This window comes from Nycticebus coucang, chromosome 1 (assembly GCF_027406575.1).
Source record: "Nycticebus coucang isolate mNycCou1 chromosome 1, mNycCou1.pri, whole genome shotgun sequence".
NCBI classification, from domain to species: domain Eukaryota; kingdom Metazoa; phylum Chordata; class Mammalia; order Primates; family Lorisidae; genus Nycticebus; species Nycticebus coucang.
This window is the reverse complement of record NC_069780.1, coordinates 57,248,474-57,256,647: the sequence shown is the minus strand read 5'-3', so window position 1 is coordinate 57,256,647 and position 8,174 is coordinate 57,248,474. Positions and strand designations below refer to the sequence as shown.

Below are 8,174 nucleotides of genomic sequence, written 5' to 3'. Positions count from 1 at the left end.
CCTCTCACCTGCTTGTTTTCCACTGGGTTTTACTAACTAATGTGCATATGTGTATTGATCAGTTAGTTCTAGTGTAATAGTGAATACTTTTATGGTGATTGTTTATGGACTTCACTTAGAAGAATGGTTTCCAGTTCTATAGAGTTTGTTACATATATTTATGGCTGAGTAGTACTCCAATGTGTACATAGGCCATATTTTATTAATTCTTTCATGTGTTGATGGGCACACGCATTGATTCCACATCTTTGTGATTGTGAATTGTGCTGCATTAAATATTTGAGTGCAGGTGTATGGAAACTAGAAAGGAGATATCTCAAAGAATTAAAAGTAGACCTGCCATTTGACTCAGCAATCCCACTACTGGGTATTTACCCAAGTGAGGATTCATTCTTATTTTTTTATTCTCATTAAACTTTGTTTTAATGGGTCTCAATATTCTGTGACAGATTTTTGGTCAAGTTATTTCCATTAACAATTACTGATTTTAAAAACCAATAACTTAAAACTGCCACACACAAAGAAACTAATGGTCCACAAAACATTCTCCTTTCCTTCTGAAGATTTTACAATGCCTTGTTATCATTAATCAGTCTATTATTACTAAACTTAAATGGCCAATTGAAAAAACAATTCTGAGACCGCTCTTCCACCACCGATTAAGACTGGGGTGGCAGGTATTAGAAATAATATTCATTTAGCCTTCTGAGCTTTCTGAGCAGACTTGGTGATGTTGCCAGCTCTGGCAGCCTTCTCGTCTGCTGCTTTGATGACACCAACAGCAACTATCTGTCTCATGTCACGAACAGCCAAACAACCCAGAGGAGGATAGACTGAGAAGCTCTCAACACACATGCACTTGCCAGGAGCCATATCAACGATGGCAGCATCACTATATTTTAAGAATTTAGGGCCATCTTCCAGCTTCTTACCAGAGTGGCAATCAATCTTTTCCTTCAACTCAGTAAACTTGCAGGCAACATGAACTGTCTGACAATCCAGTATAGGAGCATAGAGAGCACTAATTTGGCCTGGATGGTTCAGGATGATCACCTGAGCAATGAAGTGGCTGCTGCCATGAGTGGGTCATGTTTTTTATCACCAGCAACGTTACCACAACGAATATCTTTTACAGACACGTTCTTGACATTGAAGTACACATTGTCTTGTGGAAAGGCTTCACTCAAAGCTACATGGTGGATTTCAACTGACTTTACTTCATTTGTAACATTGATGAGTGCAAAGGTGACCACCACGCTGGGTTTGAGAATACCAGTCTCCACTTGACCCAGAGGGACAGTACCAATACCACCAATTTGTAGATATTGGGCAGATTCAAGGGATTGCCAATTGGATAAGTTGGTGCCAGAATGAAATCCAGAGCTTCAAGCAGTGTGGTTCCTCTGGCATTGCCAGAGTTTCCAGGTGACTTTCTATCCCTTGAACGAAAGCATATTAGCACTTGGCTCAAACCAGAAATTGGCACAAATGCTATGGTGCTAGTGCTGTAGCCAATTTGCTTAATATAAATGCTGACCTCTTTAATGATTTTCTCATATCTCTTCTGCTTGTAGGGCAGCTTAGTGGAATCCATTTTGTTAACACCAATAATTAGTTTCACAACCAGTGTGGAAGCCAGAAGGGCATGCTCATGGGTATGCCTATTCTTTGAGATACCAGCTTCAAATTCACCAACAGCAGCAGCCAATAATCAGGACAGCATCATCAGCCAGAGATGTGCCTATAGTCAGGTTTTTGGTAAAGTCTCTGTGTTCTGGGGCATCAATGATACTCATATAATATTTGCTGGTTTCAAATTTCCACGGAGAGATATCAATGGTGATACAACATTCACACTTGGCCTTGAGTTTATCCAAGACCCAGGCATACTTGAAGGAGCCCTTTCCCATCTCAGCAGAGATTTCTTTTTCAAATTTCTCAATGGTTCTCTTGTCAGTGCCACCACATTTGTAGATCAGATGGCCAGTAGTGGTGGACTTTCCTGAATCTGTGTGTCAAATGTTGATGATGTTGCTAAGAGTCTTTTCCTTTCCCATTTGGATAATATGGGCAGTTTTCACAACACCTATGTTCTGGCAGCAAACCCATTGTGAAAAAAGCTGATGGCATCATTAAAAAAAAATAAAATCACCACAGTGTTTTGATCCATACAGAGGTCCTAAATACATATTTTTTCTGAGTTTAATTTAGGTATTTTTGCAGTTTAGAGCGATGCATTCTATTTCTTTATAGAAATGGCAAGGTCAAAAATGGCACCTTTTCAATTTATGTAAACAATAACCTATACAGAAATAATTAATTTTTTAAGGGCAATGAATAGTATTGTTTGTTACTAATCCTTGGTGTAAACAATCTGAATATTTTCTCTGCATATTTAAGAAGAAAATTAACGTTAAATTTCACAGGGCATGGGGAAATGAGTTTTTTTTTTTTTACCTTTTATTTATTCACACAGACCCTGTCCACTATGCCTAGTACAGTGTATTTATTATAGTACATGATTATGAAATGAGTGTATGTAATAGGTTATCAAATTGAAAAAATTAGAAAGGCAAAATTGAGCTTCTACATTTTCTGAGAAAATGAGAAAATAAAGAGGATATAGATGTATCTTTTACTTTCTAAATTTAAATAGTAGTAGTAATAATAATAAAATAATAGTAACTGCTAATTCTGGAAAAATGAGTGAATGAAATAAAATAATATCCAAACCATCTACAATACTATTTTCAATTGCATTTTTTGTTTATCTATGAAAAATAAAAACAATTGAATTATGTTCACTAAATTGTGCCACAAATTGCTGTAGTTTAAAAAGATTTCAAAGAGATAACCACATGAACATGATGACCTAAAATGAAATTTTATGAGTAGCTTGTAGCATATTTTAACTTGACTTGAAAAAATATTTTAAGGAGTGTTTGCTACTATAGGGACTTTTTTTTCTTGTTGGAATTTATTTCTTTTTCTATAATAGTACTAGGATTTTTTTAAACATTTATCAATAAATTTCCATCTAAATATTCTGAAATAAATTCTGAAAAGCAAAAGCATGGATTGTGTTACATGAAAATTAGCATAGATATGTGCATTAAGTTGCTGTGAGCCGTGTGACGCCACGCGGGCGGTACAGTGAGACTCTGTCTCTACAAAAAAAAAAAAAAAAATTAAAAAAAAAAAGATATATACCTCTACAAATGGTAGTACCAAATATAATTAAAAGAAAGCGTAATATGTCTAAACTAATAATTTTGAATGATTAGATGAAAAATTGAAATTTTTGCCCCAATCAAAAGTGAAATTATCTCTTCATTTTTACCTATTCACAGAAGAATTACCAACATACACTGTTTATCTCTCAATCTAAAGAGACAGATATGCCCTTATGATAGTTAAATTTATGTGTCAATTTAGACGTGTATTTGGATTAAAATGAACAAAAATTAAAATTAAATGAACTGGTGAACTTTGAGTAAAGAAGATTGCTCTTCATACTACAGATAAAGTTCATGCTATTAGTTTAAGATGTGAATAGGTTAAAAAAAAAAAAAAAGACCATCAGTCTCCCTTATCAAGAGGGAATTCTTCACTAGACTATCTCCATATTTGACCTAAACCAGGTCTCCAACTTGCTGTGAAACATTAGCTCTCCTGAATCTCCAAACTGATGGCCTATGTGGCATATTTTGAATTTGACATCCAATGTAATTGCCAATTCCTTATGTCAGTTTACACATAAGTGTAGTGTATGTATATACATGTAAATTATGTATATAAGATACCATTTGTTCTGCTTCTTGAGACCTATGACCTAAGTAACTCCCAAAATCATTTTAATGAAAATTATATTTATTTATAGGGCCCTGGTGTCTGACATTATAGTACCAACAAAAGTGATTGCATCCTGTGAGCAAAATTAATCAGAATGTCATAGGGCCATGTTTTTAGACAATTTTTTTGATCAAATCTTTATGCCCCCTCATGGGGATACATCACGTGGATACTGTCATAAAAATCATGTGACCCTCAGAATAAAGTAGATCTTATCACTGCTACATCATAAAAAATTTTAATCATGCTATAATTTATATTTAAACAAGTTTATGTTTCTTTCCGTATTTGATTTTTAAAACCTTTAGCTACAATAATTAGTCTAACTATAACTTGCTGTCTTGTATTAATAAGCAAGTCAAAATAATCTTAATGGTTTATGAAAACCCAATTTACTTCTTTCTCATGCTAAATTTTCATCGTGATAAAAATGCATCTCTGCTTTATGTTATTTTCCCATCAGGTCCAGGATGAAGAAGCAGACTGTCTTTGGGGCTTGCCTTTGCTCAGAAGAGGAAAAAAGAAAAAAAGGTAACTGAGATTTGACTTTTAAAACTTCAGAACTGACACCAACCACTTCCACAACTAATATCATTAACAACTAAGATGATTTATATGAACTGTCCTGATTTCAAAATTCAGAGGTGTATAACTAGTCTGAGATGACTGGGTGGGGATGGAAGTATGATTCTCCTGCAAAGACAGTCACAACGATCAATTGACAGCCCTGATGCTGATAGGATGTGGCAGTATAATTCTTCCTCAGGAAGACCAGTGAGTGTTTTGAATGATTTAGCACATATTTGAAGTTAATACAACTGAAAGCACTATACACTTTATCTTTGTTGGAATTTTTTGCAGTGGGTTTTTGGTTTTTGGCATTTGAAGAATGAATTATGGATTCATATGGATTATATGAATTAGTGACAAGACAGAATTTATTTGATAGAGAAAAGAGCACAGATGGAATGAGTGGTAATAAACTTTTTGGTAGCAGCGGGGTACATTTTACGTGGGAAATTTATGTGTTTTGTTGTTGGTTAGGGGTCTATACATTGTAAGTAAGGAGGTTTGAGAGTAAAAATTATTTTTGATTAAGAATTGATAGATAGAAAATATTTTTTTGTTGATTATTGAATGAATGTATTAATGAATGAATGTGGTTTTTTGTTAACTTTTGTTTTAGGTAAAGTAGTAGAGTGTATGTTTTTTGTATCATTATCAATGGATTGAAGTTACAAAAGTGGTATTTTCCCTCACTAGAAAAATATTCTTAATAGTAGCCACAATAATGAGACTTAGTTAAGCTAAAAAGCTTCTGCACAGCTAAGGACATAACAATTGAAGTAAATAGATAACCTTCACTATGGTAAAAAGATATTTGCATGTTATGATTCTGACAAAGGGTTGATAACTAGAATATACAGAGAAATCAAACTAATCAACAGAAAAAGAGCAAACAATCCCATCTATTACTGGGCAAGAGACACGAACAGAAACTTTTCTGAAGAAGACAGATGAATAGCCAATAAACATATGAAAAAAAATGCTCATCATCCATAATCATCAGAGAAATGCAAATCAAAACCACCTAGAGATATGACCTAACTCCAGTGAGAATAGCCCACAGCACAAAGTCCCAAAGCTGCAGATGCTGGCACAAATGCGCTGAGAGGGGAATACTTTTACACAGTTGATGAGATTGCAAACTAACATAGCCTCTTTGAAAAGAAGTATGGAGAATACTTAAAGAACTGAAAATAGACCTTCCATTTTATCCTGCAATCCCATTAGTAGATCTTTACCCAGAAGAAAATAAAAATCATTTTAACATAAGGACATTTGCACTAGACTTTTTATCATAGCTCAATTTACAATTCTAAAATGTGAAATCAACCCAAGTGCCTATCAACCCAGGAGTGGATGAATAAACTGTGGTATATGTATACCATGGAATACTACTCAGCGTTAAAAAAGATAAAGACTTCACATCTTTTGCATTAACCTGGACTGAGTTGGAGGACATTTTCTTTACTAAAGTATCACAAGGATAGAAAAGGAAATATCCAGTGTATTCAATACTAATATGAAGCCAAAAATGAACTACTGCATGCCCACACAAGAAAGAAACTAAATTTAATTCAAGTAGGGGGAGAGGGAAAGAGGATTGGTGTGCTGTTTCCTAATGGGCACCATGTAAAAATATATGGCACACCTCCTGGGAACACCACTACAACAGAGACCTTGCCTAAGCATTATAGCCTCATATTAATCTGAAATTTTAAAAAAGAGTAGCCATAGTACAATAACAACTGCCTAATGGAAGTGTGAGTTTTAAAGGTGACAATTACTAAGTTGTCTTTAAATATTTCAATATGAATCTAATAATCATATCTCAAACACGGTTATATTAAAATCTGCTGGAATCAGAAATATTCCATTTTAATAATGTGACAATTGCATGTACTCCTTATTTAGAGTACTTTGTTCTTAAGAAGTTGGGAAAGAAGAATGAGATGAATAAAAAAAAGTTGAAGAGATGAATAAAGAGGAAGATAAACAAGAGGTGAGGGAAATAGAAATAAAAACCTTAATTCAGAAATAAAACTCTTCTTACCAGAGCTAATTTTATTTTATGTAAAATCACAGTGATGTAGGAGAAAAGACAAATTAAGGCATAGTGGGAGACAGAAACTTGTATACTTTTGTAGAAAATATATTTATTTAAAAACATAGAAGAGAATTGACAGATACTATGTAGGTAAATTAAGAGATGTTCTGTAGTTAAATAACATCATGATTTTTATTTATTTCAAGTGACAGTTAATAAAATTCGGGGAAATACACCATTATTCTCAGAAATGATTTTTCCTCTTTTACTTTATGCAAAAAATATTTTCTTTCTTTAATGAGTTTAGTTAAATTGCTAATCTTGTCAATGACTTTTACTCCAAAGTGGTTTTAAATGAAACATTGGGACATTTAGGAATGGGCACATGTTTTGTAATGATACAGATTTGAATTGAAATGTTGAGTGGAAAAGTACCTGTAATTATGCATTAATAGACACTCTCTGAATCTCAGTTACTTCTACAAAATAGTGATAAATACCACATTTTAATTTATTATATATATAGATTTTTAATGTTTGCTTTATCACAACTTCTCTCAGTTGATATTTTCTCCAGCCTTATAAACAATTACAACTAAGAAGATTAATTCTATAAGAAATAGATAGCCTTTTCTATATAATTTCAACTGAAAATAATATTAATTGGATTTTGTTGTTTCTTTGTACATTTGTGCTTCAAATGTGTTTATACAAATTAAGATTGTATATATTTGCTAATTATAACAAACTAGTGAATATAGTTAAGAAACTATGTTGTTTGGGAACTCTAGGAACATTTTTAAGGACTTTTATTGCTTAATGTTTACAGCATGTCAATCATATACTTTGTTTCTAATTTGATATAAATTGAAGGCTGAAGTGCCATCTTTTCCATATCTTTTTTTCTTACAATCATTTACTTAGTAGAAACAGATGAGCCATTTGCTTGTCTTGAATAACATGCTATACATCTATTTTAATGCATTTTAACCATGAAATTAATTGATAGTTTTAAACAAAGGGATAGATTTATTCCTACAATGAATAAAACACTTAACATTTGCAGCCTATATAAATTATGTCAACACTTCTATTGGCTCTCCATTTTCAGCCTAATATACTGCTAATTTTAAAAGAAATCAATCAAACAATGGATAATGTATCACTTAATCACAGTTCTATATAAATCAGAGCAAAAACATTTTACTTAAACTTTTAAAATTATGTACTAAATAATTTTGTCAAGAGACTTCACCGAACCACGAAGCTTTTGACTTGTTTGATGTATATCTCTTTGAGCTCCCTTTATCATTTTGTACTAGATTATTTTTCCTTTCTTGGAGCCTCACCTATGTCACCAAGTGTGATATCTCTATTATAATTTATTATATGAAGTGTCAAAAATATGTCTGTTAATTCAAAAGGTAAATGACTCTTATTTTATATGTTTTATTACAGACGGTGAAATACAAAGAAGTGATAATCAAATATTAACTTCTGAATATATATATATCCTAATATATAACCTTTTCTGTATAAGTAAAAAGTCCTAGATTAAATTTCATAGAATTCAGAATATCTCAAGGTATCTAGCATTAATATAAGGAAATAAGTATGGGTCAGGATTTATATAATACAAACATTTCTATGATTTTTTTTGCTTAATGAAATGTATTACTTTTCTTGCCTCATCAGTAAAAAAAGCATGCTT

The 8,174-nt window shown here is 32.5% G+C and overlaps 1 pseudogene; it reads right to left on the bottom strand.

The window, feature by feature from the left end:
- Positions 1–693: 693 nt before the first annotated feature.
- LOC128588429 (elongation factor 1-alpha 1-like) lies at positions 694–2,057 on the bottom strand (annotated as a pseudogene).
- Between the last annotated feature and the right edge of the window lie 6,117 nt (positions 2,058–8,174).